Raw genomic sequence first — 22,902 nt, forward strand, 5'->3', positions numbered from 1 at the left:
TCTGGTTCTGGTGTACCCTTTACCCTATATACTTAAGTGTTTTTTCTGCCCTCAAAACATGATTCAGCTAATTAGTTCATTAGCAAACCCAATTTCATTTGAAGTGAGCATGTTACAATAGGAAAATATATTGAGGAGAGTTTTTACATTACTAAATAAAATATATAGTTCAGGAAAAATTGAAGAGACCCCTTCAGTTTCTAAATCGGTTTCTCTAATTTTGCTATTTATGGGTATATGTTTGAGTAAAATCAACATTGTTGTTTTATTCTATAAATTTCTGTTAACATTTCTCCCAAATTCCAAATAAAAAATATTGTCATTTAGAGCATTTATTTGCAGAAAATAAGAAAATAATGCAAAGAAAACAAAAAAGTTTAAAAATTAATATTTGGTGGAATAACTCTGGTTTTTAATCACAGTATTCATGCATCTTGGCATGTTCTCCTCCAACAGTCTTACACACTGCTTTTGGATAACATTATGCCTTTACTCCTGGTGAAAAAAATCAAGCAGTTCAGCTTGGTTTGACGGTTTGTGATCATCCATCTTCCTCTTGATTATATTCCAGAGCTGTTCACATTTTTTTTATTTATTTTTTTCCTGAATGCACTTGGCTTGGGCACAGACATCTAGAATACTAAAATCCTAGAACACTAAAATCCATACAGGTTTCTAATGGGTTCTAAAGCTGAGCATTTACAGTATGTGACAGTGCAGGCTAATGTAGCACACTGGATTATATATTTTTATTTCAATATTCAACTGCAGCTTTAGCCCTCTGATATGAACACGCCTTTGAGCTAGTTTGCCTATTTGCTGTGGGTTTGGATGTGTAAAGCTTTCAACTGTGCCTCAAGGCAATTGTTCACTTAACCACACCCTAACAAGCCAAACAAGTATGCAGGACAGTGACAAGAGCCAAAAGGAACATTCTTAGAAAGATACTGTGTCTCTGTAAACAGACATGCTGTATACGAATCAAAATCACTAATATAAAAAAAACAGCTTCTTAAAGGTCTCAATCCGTCATTTTTAAATTCATTTTAAAATGCTTAGTTGTGGTCTCTAGTATGAATGAATGCCATGTTCAGGTGTTTCTATTTTGCCCTGCTTTAGATCACTGAATAAGTGGTCTCTGAAGAAAGACAGGATTTGGGCTCCTGCTCATGAATATTCATACATGCAAACATATCGCCTCTGATTGGCTAACAGCACTGCAGCAGAGAACGTGCCTTCCCTGCCTTCCCCCACAGTCAATTTTACAGCTCTAAAACTCAAACAACAAAATGTTTTCAGAGATACAGCCTTTGTTGTAAAGATATAGCACTGAGAGGTTGAGGATTTCTTTTCTTAGCTATTGCAGACAATGGGGGTTGAGGAACAGTTTCATGTGCAGCATGCATACACAACTCCTATCGTATTTTACAAAGAACAAGAAAAAGAGGATTTAAACGGAAGGAGACCTTTAATATCTATATGTAATTTTTAAAATTTCATCACCATGAGTTCATCTTTATAAAAAAACATTTAAAAATGTAATTTATTATCATCATGCAAGTGTTCAACAGATGTGAAAAGAAAGTGACCCCTGATGAGTTCTTCCTAGAAAATTGAACCCAGACTCACAGCCAGGCACACAAACACTCTTTGCACTTCAATAAGCAGAGTACACAAGGGGGCCAGGGGCCAGGGCTCTTCGGGTTTATTTGTTTAGTGATAGGGTGGCCATGGGCTGCATGGACTGGCGGTTGAGTAGTTATGACAGTGACTAGAGATGAACGCACACACACGTGCATGGCAAAAACTTCAGAACCTGTCTGAGCCTGTGCTGGCTCTCTCTCCTCACAGAACCAGGCCTAGCCAATCTGAGCTCCGGTCCCAGTAGGCACAGGCATGTATGATACTTTATTACATTTTCATCAGAGTCCCATCAGGAACATCCTACCTGTGCCTCGAGCATGGATAGAAACGCTGCTCATGAATGTGAGAAGGGAGGGTTTATTATATAATACATCCTTTACATTTTTTTCTTTTTTTATCATTCATGACACTTGACCATGAACTGGTCTCATATTTCACAGACTGCATTACAGTACATGATGCAATGTTTTCTCATATAATTAATTATTTATAAATCTGTGATGTGCTAATGTTTTTTTCACAGGCATAATTTTCACCTTGCGCACATGTAGCAAGTACTGAATGCTACAAATACAAGATTTTTTCCCCAGCTCTGGGGGTGCATGATGAGTTCAGTACAGTATTTGGTCAAATACTTTTTTTTTTTTTCAATAATTTTATTTATATTTGTTTTCCATTTTCTCCACAATTTAACACAGCCAATTACCCAACCCACTCACTACTAGGACTCCCCCTATCATTACTAATGCCCCAACACACCAGGAGGGTGAAGACTAACACATGCCTCCTCTGATACATGTGAAGCCAGCCACCGTTTCTTTTCGAGCTGCTGCTGATGCAGCATTGCCGAGCAGCATCACAGCGCGCTTGGAGGAAAGTGCAGCGGCTCAGTTCTGATACATCAGCTCACAGACGCCCTGTGCTGCGGACATCACCCTTTAGTGGGGAGAGAGAGCGCCATCTACCCACCCGGAGGGAGCCGGCAGCTTGATGGAAAAGCTGCATGAACAGGGGTTCGAACCTGCGACCTCCCGCTCATAGTGGCAGTGCTTTAGACTGCTGGACCACTTGGCGTCCCAAATATATATATTTTTTTAAACAAGGAGAAGTGCCAGTGGAGTACCAATCTCTGGTTTTAAGCAAGTAGGTCGACTCAAGTTCATGTAGAAGCTATCTGCTCCTGTTGCAGCTTGTGGGGTTGCATGATTGGTAGGGCTGCAACTAATGATTATTTTGGTAGTCGACTAATCTGGCGATTATTTTTCCAATTAGTCGATTTGTCAATGATTATTTCTGCCATGCCCTTCATCTCTTTCTGCTTTCTGTGGGTACCTCTCCCGTTTCTAGCTTTCTCTATTGCTTCAAAACGTTAGAAAGTTAGAAGGGTTCTGTATTCTGTATTTTCTATATTTAATCTTTTGCCTGATTCTTTGTCCTGTGATAATGTTTCTGTAAAGCTTCTTTGTGCCAACACCAGTTGTAAAAAGCGCTATCCAAATAAATGGGATTTGATTTGACTTTATTTGATTTGGTCCTACGTAACATACCTATCCAGTTTTAACATAGGTCTTCCAGTCTGCATGCATGCATGTGCTAACATAGGCCTTTCTGTCTGCATGCAGACAGCTTGTGTGTGTGCTGAAATATTTTTCCAAATTTTGATTCTTTGCCAGAATCCAACCTCTCTTCTTGTTCCAGCCTGTCAGGCAGAAGTATAAGCAAAACAAATTACGCTTGTAATTTCAGTTGTTTGTGTTAGTCAAATTCTGATGGGGAGTCATATTTGGCACAACCTCATAAAAAGCAAAACAACAAATGTGACATACATAAATGCAATAATGTGCATCCAAATGCTGTTTCAGATTTGAGCAGATTTGTTCACATTGCAGACAAAACTATTTATAAAATAAATAAAAACGAAAAGCTTAAAAATAGCCTAATTTAATCTGAGCAAAAACTAATCAATAACTCAATTGATTGATGAGGCTTGTAATGTAAACGTAGCCATAATGAATAGACCAGGAGTCCTAGAAAACATGAAAAACATGACTCTGTCTGTACACTACTTGGTATGATCATAGACAAAATAGGTGTCTGTTAGGTATTAAATATAACAGAATTTAAAGTTTGTAGCATTCCCTGTTTTGCAGTTTAGCTGTCCAATGCCATAGTGTTAGCAACCATTTGAAAATACAAACAAAAAAAATCAGTTGACTTGCTTAACATGTCTAAAAGACATGCTAGCCTTTAAGCACATATCTGTACTGTGCCAGTGCAGGATAAAACTTGTAGCATGACATTTTTTTGATGTTTTAAATTAAATTTGCCCTATGGGACACTGCATTACCGATTATGTGCCTACTGCCCATATACACACTGTAATGACAATGCTGACAAAATATACTATGCACTGATATATAACTGTATTTAACATTAAATACTTTTAATTTTTATAATAAACATTTTATGATTTAGGTGCCATTTCTGCGCTCGTATATTTGTAGCTCTGTTATAACTGTTGGCTGACATGTTTTCAGCAAAACAAAGAGGCATATAAAAAACCCAGGCCATAATTAACATAATCAAGGGTGCCAGTTTGCCAAGCACAAACATTCAGACACTTTTCCCTCTTAGTTAATGACAAGCCTCACAAGCCAGCGCTCATCATCATAAACTGCAATATTTAAACATACAGGGGAGTCAGTGATCTAACATGTCAAGATATTAAATATATTCAAGAATAACATTATTGAATGATGTTTTTTTTATTACATTTGCCATATGCAACATTCCATATCCTAAAATATGACTATTGTATATGAACATACTGCAATACCCATGCCAAAACAATGTATTGAGCACCCCTATCTCATATGTTTTTAGTGCTCAGAAGGGGTGTAACAACTTTATTTCCGATTTTAGGGTCACAATTCGATTCGATTCTCGATTTTCTTTTTCTTTTTTTTTTTACAGCAGAGAGGCTTATTTCAAAATGTGGGCTTGATATAAGTGATGCAAAGTGATACAAGTGATCTGTAGTACACCACATTAGGCCTTAATGGTCAAATTTAAATAATTTAACTAAGATATATATGTAATGCCATCTAGTGGCTTTTTTGTAGCAGCAGTGTGCGCATAACAAAATAAATAATAAAAAAAATACAGGAACAGTCATGTACAAAATAATAGAACAATTAGAGCCTTAACAAACTGAACTCTATCCTACTATAACAGTTCACATGAAAAATAAAACTTGAAAAGTTTTTTTCTTTAACAAAGATATATTATTAACTTTATCTGAGAGAAAGATGCTCCTTAAGGTACCAAAACTATTAACATATTTAAGGCTAAACAAAACAACTGTTATTTTTATACATTTTTAAGTTTTTCTTTTAGAAGATGAGAATGTCCACATTCTCCGGAGAAAGGGCTGCTCTTTCAGCAGTCACAAAGCGGCTACACTGTGCTGCGCCATTTGCGTAGCGCGTGTCGATCCTCTTTTTGACTTCGAGGCTCGAGACCATGACATAATTTTATTCGATTTCGATGAAATATCGAAATTGTGACACCCATAGTGCTCAGCCAATTCTACTACTACTACTACTACTACTACTACTATTACTACTACTATTTTAACCCCTTAACATGACTTGACCTGTATACAGGCTATAGGTCTAGGTGAAAAAAAAAAAGTTTTTTTCTGCAGAAATATCATCTTATTTACATTCTGAAACTTTGAACACTTGGAGAGACTGCCTGTTCACTCACTACTCCACTTAATAATTCCAGGTCAGTAACCGGAATCAAGCCATAATCTGTATGTTTGAAAATAGCATGTAAAAACTAGGCAAGCATAATGAACCTAAAGGTTTCGAGGTCATTAACTGTTTGATTTGTATTCAGGAAAACGTTGATTTTAAAATGAAGTTCAAGAAGGAGTCAATGTTATGATTTTATTTGTTATATTTTGATATTAGCAGATTTACTTGATTTTTTTTTTATATTTTCCATTATAGTTACAATTATAATTTTCAATAATGGTCCTTATCAAACATGAAAGCTTTTATGTAATGCTTGAATAGAAATCCTCAATATTTTGATGCTGGCCTGTTAAGGGGTTAAATATAAATATGTCTACTAATAACTCTGAAGAATATTGTTATTACTTAGCTGTTTTGTCAGATACAGTAGTGCATTATGTGACAGTGTATCTACGAGCTGTAAAGACTTCAAAATCTAATTTGATACTTCTATAAGGTACTTCTATAAAATTAAAACATTAAATTTAAATTTTAAATCACATGCTCACAGGTAGGTAAATGTAAACACACACACTCACACAACCACACACATTTAGTGTTGTTACAATTGATTTGTCCCACAAACCTCCGTCAGGCAGTGAATGTAATGATCTTTGTACTCAATCTGAGAATGACGTTTGAGTGATGCAAATTTCAGTGTGTGTTAAACCTGATAGCTGTGGAGTAACTTCAGCAGCGCAGCTTATCTCAGCTGGACCTGAAGTTAGACCAGTCTAACTCAGTGGTCATAGAAAGATAAAGTGATTGGCTAAGATCACTTATCTCGGATCAATACAGAGGAACAATTCATGTAATCCCACAATTGCATTTTAATCCTCCTGAATTCCAACACAATCAGCCAGGCAAACAATTATGCAATAGAAAAGTATTTACAGGGTAATGAGATCATCTGGGCTAATGCTTTGAAGAATGTGTCACAATGAAGTGAGCTATTTGTAAGGCCTGGTTGCTGCATACCAGTCAGGTGATTAAGCCATTTGTAAGTAGGAATGAGAGCACTCTGAACCTGCGTGTCTGCGGCCATGCTTGTTGGTTTTTACCATCTGAATGTAATGTGGGAAATTAGCACCTAAAAATACAGACCACCGTTTAGTTTTACTTTCTCTATTCCTGGCTCTGCTATATCTGCACACTTTTCCCCAAAAAAAACAAAAAGAAAGAGAAAAATCACCCACATAGGCCATAAATATCACACCCAAGGCCAACGCCACTTTGCCAAACAAACATTCAGACTCTTTTCCCACTGAGTTAATGACCAGCCTCACACGTCTGCGCTCATCTCAGCTCTTTCTGGGCCAAAGGTTAGATGAGTGTTGTGAGAGGAAGATCATAAGTTCTTGCATGAGAAGAAAAAAAGAGGGGTCACTGAGTTCTTAGGTCCACTGCTTTTAAACAGAACTTTGAACCTCCTGATGAAGGGGTGATTGTAAAAACACCTTCTGACTTTAGCAACTCTATAATAGTAAAGTGTACAAAATAAAGGGTTTAACAACAATGAACACATGCTATGGTTAAAGATGACTGGAGACACAGACAAAGCTTTGTGATAGACTTAAGATGCTTTTAAACTATTGTTGCATAAAATGTTGAGTGATCAAATTTGATATAAAATAATGAAAAGTTGATATATCTTTAGGAAAGTGTTTACTTAAAGTTTATGAGCCTGTAGGTCTAAGCTATCCACATCACTATGTTATTGGTTTAAATCTAAATACCTTATTATTTATCTCTAGATTATTCATTTTATAATTAAGCTATGTATTATTATCTATTACTATTTATACTGTGTTTTAAGGTTCAAAACACTACTATTAAATGTTACTACTGGAAAGGGACACCTTTTAGTCTCAAAATAGCCTAATTGGTTTCTGTCCAGCCCAAACTGCTATTCTGCAGATTTTTAAAGCTGTGAATATACTGTTCTACCACAACCCAAAGGTGCTCTAGATAGTTAATGGAGGCTCATCAGTTAGAGCCCCTGGTCACTGAAGAAAAGCCACCACTGTTGAGCCTTTGAGCGTGTGTGTTCACTGTACTGTTGTTGAGTAGACTGATTGCTATTAAAATGAACAATGTGTGCCAAGAACACATTCTCCACCATTACTCCACCTCCACCAGCCTGGACAGTTTTAAACTAACCACTGCAGCCTCAGCTTTCTGTTCTTGGCCGACAAAATCAGAATTGAAAACAGTGTGGTCTTATAGTTGTAGCCCATCTGTCACCCATCTACTACAAGAGCAGGAGCATCCCTCACTACCTACAAGAAACCTCTAAAAACTGAGCTCTTAAAAGAACAGCTACTCTTCTAACACCTCTAACAAACAAACTCCTCCTTCGGGCCCTGCCAAAATGTTTTGGCTTGGACTTTTTATGTCCTCTATTGCTTATGTATCTCATCATTTGTACTGTATTTTTCGCACTATAAGGCACATCGTGTTATAAGGCACATTACCGATGAATGTCTATTTCCTGGTCTGTTGTAGATTATAAGGTGCAATAAGTGATACTATTAAGAATCTTCTAATTTAGCTGGTGTTGCCGCTGGGGAAGGGAGGGGGGTGTTAGATAACTAAGTTAAGTAAAGCTAAGCTAAGTAAACAAAACTGTAATAAAAAAGGCTTTCTAACGAAAACTGGAAGGTAATCTACACAGATTTCTCTCCTGAAAACTGTTTATTTGGGTGAATAAAGCACACGTTTATTTACAGTAAGCTTAGATTCCCAAATTTCTCTAGCATAAACCTGGAGCATTAGCGGCTAACCGCTAGCGGTTTTCAGCTAATGCTGCCCAACAGCGCTACACTGAGGAGCCCTGAGTGTTCTGGCAAACCAGGGCGATATTAGCTAGCTATTCGTCCCATGTAGCTTGTTTTAACAGGCTAAACGCGCAGCCTACAGTCAGAGTTATACTTAGCGGCTAATGCTAATGCTGCTCCAGCAGTGCTAGCCAGGGTTAGCAGCAGGCTACAGGCCGATAATACTCACCTCTGAATGGGGAAATAGCGGTTAGAGGGTAATGCTAATGCTACTCCAGCCTCGGTGCTGGAGAATTAAACTGAAACTCCTGTATAGCGCTGTACTTCAGCAGAGTGACCTTACTGCTCCTTACAACCAGGCTGGTAAAGTTCATACATACTCACTGGATTACAAGACTCACTTTCGATTTTTGGGAAAATTAAAGGATTTTAAGTAGCTTTGGATAAAAGCGTCAACTAAATGTTATGTAATGTAGTTTTGCTCCAGATTAATACAGACAGTATAGACAATTATACAGAGTGGTAATCTAAACTACCTTTCTGCTGCCACACAAATGACTAAATTTGCAAGTTTTATTGAAAGAATTGATCTCTTGTGGTCTCCAGAAACTGCGTCATTGAAAAAAAAAAGATACACATGCAAAAAAAAAAAAAAAATGGACTATGACCTGCACTGGATCAGCTCTCACATTAAAAGGCAGATGGGAATGAAATGAAACACAGACCAAATTGAGCAGGTCACTGCAGTTGATCTGCAGGCTGCAGTAATTGCTTTTGTAGGCCAGAAAATGACTACCTTCTCACAGCCAGCGTCCTCCCACTTTTCTCCCTAAAAGGAGCAGCTCCATAAATTATGAGCTAAAAACACCCTTCAACAACATAGCTTGCATTGTTTTATCCCATCAATGATTTTATTTCATATCGTCGCTGTCCAATGAAAAACACTTATCTCCGTATTTGTCGATTTTTAGTTTACTACATAATTTGAACAAACAAACTGTCTCTTACACTGTGTCAAAATTTCTTGATGAACGGACCAATAGAAATGCTTCAAAATGACATGAAATAAACTTGTTTTTACATTGACTTCCACTGAAAGCTTACAAGGTTTTTTCTCTCTCCTGTAAAGTTGCTGTTTTGGAGATAAGTGTTTTTCATTGGACAGCGACGATATGTGGTTATCCTTTGTTTATACTGCTGTCTCTTCCTCAGCACAGTTTCTATCTTTCCATTTCACATGCTGCTCTCTTTTTCCCTATTGTTTGTCCATTCCCTGGACACATAAATGCACCGTGTCATCGGCCGGGGCAAACACAGCCCCATTAGAGAAGACAGGAGTCATCCATGCAGTTTGTGTGAGCTGAAAGAGTGCTAACGTTTTAGCATTAGCCTTGTAAGTCAACACATAAAACAAATAAATGTGAACAGAGTACATGTTGGGTGGTGCGTGGCTTTTACAGAAACAAGACAACTATGTTAGCATTGCTGACACAGTAAAAAAAAGAAGAGGGCAATACTTAACTAAATCTGACTTTTGCCCATGGCTAGATTAGTAGTAGTGTATTCTGCAATGGTTATAAGGTTTGGTGCATAATTTTATTTTTTTCTCGTTTTAAGTTATTTAAATATATTATATTATATAGCCATGGGGCAACTAGCCCTGTGGAAATTAGTTAGCTTAAACAGCCTATACAGAAGTTTTGTGGCTTATGATTGATTTATTCACCACTCATATAGGTTGCCAGATTGGCAAGCGACAAAAATGGCAAGCAACGACAAGTCTTACTCTAAAGCTGATCAGTGAATATATAGGTTTTATTGTCCACAATTCCCGTCTTTACTACAATAGTGTTGGTGGTAAATTATCTAGCTATAGTTAGCAACCTAATTAAAGCTCAGTGATTACCTGTTTAGAACAAAAATAGCCAGCTTGTCCATTTTCAAGGCTGCAGCACACTGTAAATTGTAAATGTTTGCATGTTGTTGTGTTCTAAATTATCTAGCTATAGTAAGCAACCTAACTAAAGACTGAGTGATTACCTGTTTAGAACAAAAATAGCCAGCTTGTTGATTTTAATGGCTGCAGCACACTGTTACACTGTTTGCATGCTGTTTTGTTCTATACCTGGAAAACCTGAGTGTGGAAATTGGACTGAGGAAAGGCAGTGGGCAGATTCTGAGGATAAATCGTAATACAGATTTCCATAAGGTACGACACAGTTTAAATAAAAACATACTGTCCAGTCCTAGGCTCTGCAGACAAAAATATCAGTGCTTTAACTCAGCATGTTTCCTTAATATCTGATGATACATCCTGAATATACTATGACTTACTATAGAAAATAAAATCCTTAAATGGTCCTTTAAGGCCCCATACACATGCAATTTTCATAAAAACAAAAAAAAAATGAGATTAAGGCAGATGCCAGCATTGTTACAATTGTGTATGTTGTATGCATTGATAATAGTACCCCTATAAAGTGAGAGATTAAACCCTAAATTAAATACTACCCTTAGGTATTTTATTATACAAGCCATGGAATTACAGATTCAACATCTAAACAAAGCATTATACACAGCATATACAAAGCATTTTTACATTTATGTATGATATGTCAAAATCTGATATCTTATGTATAGCTGGTGCCGTCTGATTACTTATTTAGTTCACTGCATGGGGGAACAAGGCATTATATGTATGCCTTGTAACATGAGCTTCATTTTTTATGAAGCTTCTTTTCCCCACACACAGTTGAGTTTTCTACAATTAAGAGCATTTTAAAAAGAAATCACTGACCAAAAATACTATTTTTGTGTTGACAAGAGAATAAAATGCAGACAACAACCATATGTTTGTGGACAGGGCCCTAAGGTGGCATCAGGGATTCCCAACAAAGCCAAATTGGTGAGTTAATGTTAAATGTTAGCCAGCTGCTTATAATTGACCTAGTTTTGATTCAAATAAAAGCATCTGCTGACACTACAGGACTAAGTAAAACAAATTTGAGAGGAAATAAAACAAAATAAAAAGCTTTCATACTCTTCATACGTGTTCACTTCTTTAATTCTGGTAAAAGCTGAAGTATGTGTTACCTTCACCCTCTCTGTCTGTACAGAGTCTTTCAGCTTTGCAAATATGTGTCTTTGGTATGCTAGCTAACTCAGTGCTGGAAAAGTGGAGCAGCAGGCCTCACACTGAGTCAAACTGAGCAACTTCAAGCTACCTGACTGGTACTACTGGTGTGATCTGTGGACAGACAAGCTTCGGGACCTGGGGGGCAACTAAATTAAACAGAAATGTTGAAAAAATCTTTCGCAATGCTGAATGGCGCAACAGAGAATCCTGAAGGTGCAACGCTTCATCTCCGTGATTAAGTTACTGATTTGCGCAGGCTGTCTGATTATCCTTTATACAGGTACTCAGAGACATCAGAGGCCCTGGTGGTCTATTTGGTTGTTTTGGGACTTGAGTTCCCCATGTAAAGATTAATCAGGACTAACCTGAACTCTGTACACTGTTTTTATATCGCTCTAGAATAATCAACAGTGCTAATGAGGACCCTGTTTGTTATGCACTGATATGAGAACCATGACTGATGCTTATCTGTTTTTTTATGATCATACAATACCAAATACAGATGCCTATGATACCCATGTGTTAGAATTACAGAGGAATGTAAGATGTATAGAGGGAGTTAGAGTTAAAGAGCCAAAATCAAGAGTATTAAAGGGTATTAATGTTTTTTTCTGCTTTGTTGAAGTAACTGTCCCTACTGTCCAGGGAATATTTAGGATTTTTAGACTCTACATTTTGGAGTGTTGCTGTTTTGGATTTGATTGTATTTAGTGTACTGGATGGAGCAATATAAATCCTGAGAATACAGTTTCACTGCTCCATGTTTATCTGCTCCAAATACTACTTTCTATTGGCAGGGATTAGATGAGCTATTTAAGTTAGTAGCTATTTTACTAAGTAGCATAAAACATTGGATTGCAGATAGTATATATAATAGTTGTGAGCATTAAACATTCATATTCAGTAGTTATGAGCATTATACAGACGGATATATTAATTGTGGCTGTTATACAACAATGCGTAATAGTTGTAAACATCTTGTAAACATGTATAAAAGTGTTATATCATATCATATATCATATCATGTCATATACACTAGTTTTTAGTGCTATATGTCATATACAACTCTTAAAAATAAATTAAGAGACCACTTCATTTTTTTAATCGGTTTCTCTGATTTTGTTATTCACAAATTTGAATTAAAAATATTGTCATTTATTTGCAGAAAATGAGAAATGGCTTAAATAACAGAAATGATGCATAGCAAATAATGTGAAGAAAATGAACAAGTTTAAAAATATTTTTTTGGTGGAATAAACCTGGTTTTTAATCACAGTTTTCATGCATCTTGGCATGTTTTCCTCCACCAGTCTTACACACTGTTTTTGGATAACTTTGTCACTCCTGGTGCAATTTTTTTTTTTTCAAAAGCTGTACATCATTGTTGCGTGTATTCCACAGAGATGTATTTATGTATACTGAAGTGCTCTAGTAATAAATACGAGTTTTAATTGTATATGTAATTAGCATTACATATACAGTTTTCAATGCTACATTTCAGCTATTTGAGCAAAATGCTCATACTGTCAACAGCAGTAGGCTTATCATTATCACTAGCATTTGTGAGCATTTCTTATGAATATGCACGTAGTATATTACACACACTAACTCATATGTGGGTTTCACAAGCCCATGTTGCTTAAACAACACAGGATCAAAGGTCTGTGAATGAAAAGTACAGAAAGTACAAATGTACACAGACCCACGTGCGTGCACACGCGCACATACACACACACACACACACACGCACAATCAATCAATCATCACAGAAGCAAAAGCATAAAGTTTTTCCTCACACCTGCTGCTGCAGACACACACACACTGACACACACTCACACTCCTCACCTGCACACAGGTGTGTTGTTTACCTCAGAGCTCAGTCAAAAAACAAGCAAGCACACACCTCATATAATGTAATGTGCACTAAAAGCAGTTGCATGACTAATGGAACAGCTTATAAAAGACATACACATGCCCACACAAGCGCGTGCACACACACACACACACACACACATAAAATAGCATGAAGCCCAGCCCAGCTGATCTACAGCTGCATAAACAAAGCAAACACACTGTCACACATCAAAACAAATGAAGCACTGGGGAAGCATTCCATGTAGTCCAAGTCAAGTCCAAGTCATACTCTTATATATATATGTAACATCTTTACACTCACAGCATCCGCTCACTCTTACAAACACACACACACAGAACACAGACACACTCACCTGACTTCTGCGCCTCTGTCTCAGTCTGAACAGTCAATGGGTACACGCAGCTGTGCAGGACCACAACCAATGAATGAGGCAGAAAGAGCTGCCCTGGACCCGGCCACCAGCGATTACACAGGAGAAGTGGGACTGTGACACACTGATGAAGCCACTCTGTGTACAGAGAAGACACACAGACACACACAGAGACACACAATCACAATCAGAGGGAGTCTTGCTCTGCAGCCGTGTTGCTCTAACAGAATGTCAGGCCTTATCCTGTCTGGTTTGCACTGTTAAGCTCTCTCTCTCACTCACTCACTCTCTCTCACTCTCTCTCACTAAGCTTTCATCCTCCCGCTGCTGATTATGCAACACCAGCACAGCACTCCCCCATTCACGCTGGCCAATCACAGGCAGCCTGACCCAAACAGCAAAGAGCGGCAGGATTTAAAGAAAGAGGGAGGAGACAGATGAGAGACAGATAGAAAAGCAGATGAGCGAGAGAACGAGAAAAAAAATCTTGAGTCTTATGTGGCAGAACTGAGGAAATAATAATAATTGAAAACTCAGATATGTAGAAAAAAAGAGAAACTACAGGTCTTGACTTGATTATTGATTATGTAATTATATTCTCTACACATCTGCTGTGTCAGGAGTGCCCTAACCACATTCTGAGACAATCCTGGAGTAATACACACACACACACACACACACACACACACACAAATACACACACACAAAATGTGGGCAAACGTTGGTGGCATTAAAAAAAAAAAAAAAACTTAAAAATATTAATTGAAATAAACATTTTAACCTCCAACCAGACAAACCAATATAGAAGAAAATGGGTACATATCAGTGATTGTTTGGCATAAATTATTTAGTTTCTTGATTTTTTGGCTGAATGGCAGAAGTGTTTTGTTGCCCTTTAAGTCTAAATAATTTTGGTTGATAAAACTGGTGCATCCCTACATTTCATATTCATAAATTAATTAAAGGTTCACATTAATGCAGCTAAATTCACAAATGAGGTGTCCATAATGTGGATATAGTACAGTATATCATTTTATTATATCCATGTTTTACTTTTATTCATTTACATGTGAAAAAAAACATTTACATGTGAAATATTTTTTCATTACATGACTGACAATCTGATATTATATCTATTATTTTTACGTTATTTATTTATTTTTTTACAATTAAGTTATAATAAAGGTTCAAATATCACATATTAATGGACCAATAAAAATGCTTCGAAAACTGCCTGACACCCAGTATTTCCAGCTGGGTTTCTATGCACAAACATGCATGCAAACAAGGTCTCTAAGCTGCTAGACTCTCATATAAATTTTACCATCTAAATATAACCACTATAGGCACAGAACTGTTGGCACCCCTTCTTATTAGTTGCTTATTCTGAAATCAAGGATATTAAAAAATATTTTTTGGAGCTTTTGTACGAGTAACTGTTTACAACTGTTTAAAAGTGATTAAATATGGCAGCCAGTATGTTGTCAAGTACTAAGTAACCCATTCATCATGGTCAGTTTTAGACCACAGGATGACTGCTGACCAGATATTTGTGTGGTGGAGCATTCTGGGGTTTTTGCACACGCAAGTGTCACAGCTTGAGTTGTCCTCAACCAAAAAGATCCAGTCAGGAGTGGTTCTGTGGTCAGAAAGCTACCACGATTAAAAGCTAGAAGATGAATAACACAAACAGAGGAACTAAAAGCTGTATAACTGTATATCAACAAGTTAGCAAAACAAAGAACATGTAAGGGTGATGTGTGTCTAATAAATTGCACTGCCTTGTGAGAAGACTGAATAAAGAAAAGTCTACATGTTTTTCCCTAGGGGCCTTAAATAACGTAGCATTATGGAATGATATATATACACAGCAAGCTTGCAATGTTTATGTATAAGATTGTGAACAGTGCACAGGTGCATTAAGTGCAAGAGCGTCTTCCAGTTTAACACCACTATCTGTCCCTTGGGCCAAACTCATATTTGCTCTTTGCAGACTTACGGCAATTATGTGGTATGACATCATATCTAGGTCATAGATCAAGGAGAAATGGTCTTAATGGCCTACATTATGAATGAGCTGTAAATATGCTCACAGGAAGAAAGTTATCTAGCAAGCCATATAAAGCACTGTGTTTGTGTTCTTGCTTGTAAACAGTGAAGTCTACAACGTGTACAATCTGTTAAGCTCACAATCATTTGGCATAGTGGTTAAAAATATCATATGTATATATATATATATATATATATATATATATATATATATATATATACATATATATACATGTGTATATATATATATATATATATATATATATATATATATATATATATATATATATATATATATATACACGTGTATATATGTGTATATATATATATATATATATATATATATATATATATATATATATATATATTGCTTGATTTGCAAAACTATTATATCCTTAAACATTGTGATTATATAAATAATGATTTCCTGATTCAAATTTTTTTATCCTGATCCAATCAACTTCCTTATCTGTTCTGATTCCTTCTTTGTGTTTCTATAGAGGCTAAAGTCACACTATTTATCTTATACTTCTGATTCTGATTTAATTCTGAAGTAAATCACTTTGAATTTAGTAAACAGTTAAAATTAAATGTGACATTCTGCAGTAATTTACTTTGTTTGGTTAATGAATGTTTTAAATAGCCATTTTATAGCATGTTGAATAGCTTTAAATTGATAATTTGATGTGTGTGTATATAGTGGATAAAACTCTAAAATCTGCTAAATCTATACAGTTGTCACGTTGCAGTACAAGCACTTCCAAATTAAATCAATTTTATTTATGATCTATCTACCACAAATACAGATTATACATGCCCGATATCATTTATTTTACTCCAATCTCGGACACACACACCACTTTAATCCATGATTCTAAAGACTGAAGAAAAAAAAAAAAAGACACCTCCACCCCACTTCAGGGCACACAAAATGTGAAATACTATACGTATGAGTGGGACGTGAGAGCTACACCGTGTTCTAAAGCAGACGGACTCTGGACTTGTAGATGTGTTACTCCAGTTGTAGGCACCGGTGTTATCATTATAGCAACAAACCACCATAAAGATGTAGAAACAGCGTCAACAGAGCACATCAAAACATTTCATCAACCATTCACAAAACGGAGGACCACAAAGATAAGATGAAAGATCCAGACGGGTTACGCTTTAGGTAGACCCATCTGTTATCATGGAACTGATTGGAGCAATTGAACAATTTAGCTAACACAGCATCAGTCAACCTCAGTAGAACCTTAATATAGACTCTGATGCTGTGGTTGTTAAAAAAAATGTTTAAACTAAACTAATTTAGAACATAGAAAAAATGTTAACTCAACTTCAGGGCTATAAAAGACATTATTAAAGCTATGCATGTGGAACTATACAAACCTTATTAAACAAAAAAGTGTTACACAAACCAGAATATGTTCTTTAATTTAGATTATTCTAAGTACCACATTTAGCTTTGAAGACAGATCTGCACACTCTTGGTATTTTAATCTCAGTGTCTTCATAAGGGAGTCTTAAAGGAGTTTCTGGAGGTGCTGAACAATAGTTGCTGCTTTTACTTCACACTGTGAAGAACCAGCTGATCCCAAATCAGTTGATCAGGTTTTTTCTTTACTACATAATTCCCTGTGTGTTCCTTAATTTTTTACTTAGCTGCAGGTAACACAGCATCAGTCAACCTCAGTACAAATTCAATACAGACTCTGAAGCTGTGGTTGTTTAAAAACACTGTTTAAACTAAATTAATTTAGAACATAGAAAAAATGTTAACTCAACTTCAGGGCTATAGAGTAAATCCAAGCTAAACAATTAAACAATTCAGGTTAACATTTAATTACATAATTAATGCATATTAATTATGACAGAGATATTTTTAGAAACAACTAGAATTAATGCATTTCCACAGAATTAATTTTGCAATCTGTTCCCCTATCATACATATTTGTTCCTGATGACATATCATGACCTAATTTCAAGATGGTATCTATGCAATTTAAAAGTTCTCAGTACCTCATTTTAAAAGTCAGGGCCCTTGCAACTCTACCTCACAATTTTACCACTTCTAAGAAGTGTATAGCTACTTAGACCTTGTTAATGGTTCAAAAATTGATTTTTTTTTTTTAGTTTTCTTTGCATGTGCAGTGCTATGCCCCCATCACTGGTATTGTAAGCCTGTTGGGAGCATCAGCTTAAACCACTGTATTTGGGAATTCTGAGGAAGAAAGGTAGAGGAAGAGGTGAACTATGTAAAAAAAAAAAAAAACTTCATACTAGTTATCATGTTTCACTACAACCCAAGACCATTTCATACCAGATTTCCCCTTTAACCCTCTTTGCTTCAGGAGTGCTGCAAGTATTTGCTGACTCTGCACTCTGACCCAGACTTTTTTTTAGGGGATATATAAAAACTTTACTGAGTTACTGATGACAGAGTTGTGGGAGGATATAATAATACCAGGCTTACTTAGCTACAACTAGGGCTGGACAATATTTAAATATTATAATATTGCTGTTTCAGTAATATTCCAATCTATATTTATTACAGATTCTGTCACTGACTAAGATTAATTACAAGGCATATTCATTATTTAATGTTTAATATTATACTGTTCACAGTGAATTTAGAATTATATTGTATCAACTGAAAGCACCAAATATACTGTTGGGCCCCTGACTCCTGAGGCGCTACAGCGAAAGCTGCTGACTGCTCTGGACCTGTGTGCTCACTTTATATCACGGTGTGTGTACTCACTAGTATGCATGTGTGTGTTCACTGCAGGGATGGGTTAAAAAGTGAAGCTAAATTCCTTTTCCAACACAAATGTTGAATGTAATAGTCTGTCACAGTTGCACTGCAGTAAAATGGAATTCAAAGTGAAACAGCTCTGAGCACTTTTACTATTTCCTTCTGAAAACAGCTGAGATTCCAAGACACACTCAGCCCTAGCCTGAGGGGTTCTGTGCAGCAGGTCTCTGACTGAGCTACAGATAGCTCTTACAATTACGGCTTTGCTGTTACAGAGGTATGTGGAGTTTTGCTTATCCAGGCAGGGTCACAAGGAGAGCTGATGACGTAAAATCATGGCATATCAGTCACTGAAGTGGAACTCATAACCCCTTGGTTTAAGTCAACTAAAAACATAAATTAATCCCGGCCTTACAGCAAATTACATTTCAAGCAATTTTACTATCACAGACAAATGTATAATGTTTAAATAAAATTGTGTGAGTCTCGGTAGAGTTGCAGCACGCTCTGGTCATTTTGAGATTAGATGTAAAGGTGGTCAGAAAAGCTGTCTAAACTCAGTCTAAAGGCAGCGAAATGGCTTCTTTTGAGGGCATGACTGGAAACAATCTTAAAAAGAATCTAGCTCCAAATAAATAGTTGCAGTTGTAAATAGCAACCGCAGGATTTTTAGACAGTGGCTAAAAACTCTGTCAATTATAAAAAATTGGGGCAGCGGATGCAGCACAGGAGTGTCAGCATGGATGGGTTAAAGGCAACCTCAGTGAAAAGACATTTGCTTTTGTCAGAAACCTGTAAAAAAAAACCTTAATGTGGCAGTGATTTATATATATATATATATATATATATATATATATATATATATATATATATATATATATATATATATATTTTTTTTTTTTTACTTAAACAACAGCTTGCACATCACTTTAAGTGCTGTCTATTTACTAATAAAAAACTAAAGTTATGTAAGAACTAAAAACCGTAATCATAAACAAGAATCTCTCATATATTTAAAGACAGTTTCCAGTACAAGTGTGAAGTGTGAAAACGGTTCTCTTGTCTTGTGTTGTCTATAGATGTGACAGAATTGAGAGTGTCAGATTTAAGTATTTTTCTGAGTGTTTCCAAAGTCATATACATTTAATTAAATTCTGAATGTCAATCACAGCACATAAATACTCCAGATTAACCTATGAGGAGCAAACATCATGCACTGACAAATTAACAAATGTCAAATATTTTGCAAAATAGTATTGCAAAGCAGTTATTCTACTTAACACAGACACTGCTGACAGTGTGTGGAGTTTTATAAAAAAAAAAAAAGTAAATGCACAAAGCAAGTGTATAATAAGCTTAACTACTTTTAAAGAGATCATCAGACTTTAAGGCAGTTAACCTTCAACACTGATTCTGTTTCTCTGAGGGTCCTGTCCTTATCTTTTCACAAACCAGAAAGACAGCTTTAGGGTCAGCTTTATAAGTACAAATTCTTGAGGGGGGGCCTCGTACCTTTTTCAGGTTTTACAAGTCTTCCTAAAAGGGCATTTTCACAGCAGTGTAAGAACTGCCACGCTGCTCCATATTGACACTTGCTAGCATGCATGTTTTCAGCAGACCTGGAAAGAAATGAAAGAAGATGATTTAAGATTTAGATAAAATGGGATGTAAACAACAAATTTCACTCCACATTTAATAATACAACAATATTGTACATAAAATATGAGCGACAGACTTCAGGACAAGCGAAGAAAGACTGCATATACATTGTGGTATAATCTACAAATAAGTTGAAAAGTGGGACAAGTGTTATACATGGAATGACAGTAAAGAAACAGAGTGCAGTTTGTGAACACTGTTAATTGAACTTATTATTATATATTAAATATCTGCTGCATACCTTCATGATTTGTACTAGTATTCATTGCTGCACATTTGCAGGCCAAGTGAATACCAGTCATTTCATTTAAAAGTCCCCCCTACTCTTTGGATTGTTCTGTAGGCTACGTAGCTAAAGGACCTATTAGCTTTATCTATACAGTCGTTTAGTGCTTCAATAATTTTGGAAAGATTTGTTCATCTGAAACATGTAAAATCTTACTAAAACAATTCTGAGTATCCATTACTTTATATATATTCTTGTGCACAGTACAATTAAGAGGCCACCAGCATGATCAATATCTGTCAATCTATAACAAACAATGCAAAAAGTACTTTGTTAATATGGTTAAATGTTTATGGTAGACAGTTAATCAGTGGAATAGATTCTTAAAAAAGGCTAACTAGTGAGAGATGCTAATTTAATCTGGTGTACAACAACTGGTAGAGTAAACAATATGGGTGAGTGATAAGGCACCAAAAATAATATAATATTTGCAGGTATTTTTGCAATAACAATATTCTTGGAAATATTATAAATATAACATTTTCAAACATTCAGTAGAAACAGCAATTTATAAACATTTGTATAAATCTATTTCATAAACATTTACCTACCATAACCGGTGTAAAAGAACGGTGTAACATAACAACTAAAATCTAAAACATAACTAAATAAACTGCAAACAATTTAAATGTGAATGGCCAATTCCGCTGAATGGGTGTCATGTGCTTGTTGTAACTCTTACAAATTAAACATATATATTTTTTTAACTCTGAATCTAATACCACATGTTTTTAACTACTCAAAACATGTACTGGTCAAACTCAGGCAGATTTACTTTTTATTATTTTTTACAATGTTTCTAATCTGAAGATGGTAACAAAACTCATGTGACATTTAAAAAGTATGAAGCTAAAGCAAGTCCACTAATTGCTTTGATTTTCTTTGAAAAAAAAGTCTTTATTTTTAATAAATTGTTGTCTGCATGTTTGCAAATAATTGATATTCATGACAAAAATAATCACTCCTTTTAATGAGTGAAACTCAGGGACACAAGTAAAATGTGTATTTTAACTTAAATATTATGGATATATTATGAAAAAATATATATTTTAAAGCATAGAGGCTATTTGGAGTCACACAACAATGCAAAACATTTAAATAATTAGATAATAATTAGATTTCAGGGTAAACTGTATAGATAGAGAGTGAGGACAGGTAACAAATGCAATTCTATGTGTTCTAAGTAATTTTTATCCATGTTTTAAGGATTCAAGGAGATTTTATTGTCATTCGCATCACATGTGGTACATGAGGTGGAACGAAATTGTGATCTCACGATCCAGTTTTACACCCAAAGAGCTGTTATTAATAGATATATAGATAAAAAAAAGAATACAATAAAAGAAATAGAATATACAAAATAGATAGATAAATATCCCAAAGAATAAAAAAAATAATAAATAGAGAGTAGAAAGGTTCAGCAACATGAAGTCCAGAGTGCAAGTGTGCTACAGCAGCATGATAATGTGAATTAGAGCAGTGGAGATAAAGTGTCTCAGTGCAAGTAAAGTGACCATGTTGGTAAACAGTAAACAGTAATTTGTCCTTGGTGTCAGTGCAGTGTGTTGTTAAGTGGAGTTTAAGAGTCTTACAGCTTCCGGAATGAAGCTGTTTCTGAGTCTTGTTGTTTTGCACTTAATGCTCCGCAGCCTCCGGCCTGAGGGGAGTGGGACAAAAAGTGCGTGTGCTGGGTGGGTGGGATCCTTCCTGATGCAGGTGGCCCTTTTCCTGCACCTGGAGGTGTAAATGTCTGTGGTGCTGGGGAAGCTAACTCCAACAATCCTCTGTGCAGCCTTCACCACCCTCTGCAGTGCTTTCCTGTCTGCAGCAGAGCAGCTTCCATGCCACACATTGATGCTGGAGCACACGACACTCTCCACCACACATCTGTAGAAGGAGGTGAGGACTGCGCTCCCGAGTCCAGCTCGTCTCAGCCTCCTGAGGAAGTAGAGCCGCTGATGTGCCTTCCTGAGTGGAAGTGTTGTTGCTCCAGGTGAGGTTGCTGGTCAGGTGCACACCCAAGTACCTGTAGCTGTCAACCACTTCCACCGCAGATCCTCCAATGTGCAGGGGGAGGTGGGCATGCTTGCCCCTTCTGAAGTCCACAATCATCTCCTTTGTCTTTTTTACATTGATGCAGAGGTTGTTTTCTCTGCACCAATCCTCCAGGTGTTCCACCTCCTGCCTGTAGCTGGACTCATCTCTGTTCGTGATGCATCCAACCACTGCCGTGTCGTCCGCAAACTTCACAATATGACAGCCTGGATGGAGAGGTGAGCAGTCATATGTGAGCAGTGTGAACAGGAGGGGGCTCAGCACACAGCCCTGAGGGGAGCCAGTGCTGAGGATTATGGAGTGGGAGGAGATGTTGTGAATCCTCACAGACTGCGGCCTGTTGGTCAGGAAGTCTAGGACCCAGTTGCACAGGGAAGAGCTCAGTCCAAGTGTTTGGTCAGTTTGGTCATCAGTGTCTGAGGAATCATGGTGTTGAAAGCAGATGTGAAGTCCACAAAGAGCATCCGAACGTAGGAATCCTTCTGCTCCAGGTGG

General features: G+C 36.5%; 1 protein-coding gene across 1 annotated transcript in view; it reads right to left on the reverse strand.

Moving 5' to 3' along the window:
• pcxb (pyruvate carboxylase b) overlaps nt 1-13,894 on the reverse strand; it is a 357,875-nt gene extending 343,981 nt beyond the window's left edge. The window contains exon 1 of the mRNA XM_022678445.2: nt 13,586-13,894. The gene's annotated coding sequence lies outside the window, so the exon portion shown is untranslated. The remainder of the gene's footprint in view (nt 1-13,585) is intronic.
• Nucleotides 13,895-22,902: the final 9,008 nt, after the last annotated feature.

The sequence above is a fragment of the Astyanax mexicanus genome, chromosome 8 (genome assembly GCF_023375975.1).
Source record: "Astyanax mexicanus isolate ESR-SI-001 chromosome 8, AstMex3_surface, whole genome shotgun sequence".
In the NCBI taxonomy this organism is placed as follows: domain Eukaryota; kingdom Metazoa; phylum Chordata; class Actinopteri; order Characiformes; family Acestrorhamphidae; genus Astyanax; species Astyanax mexicanus.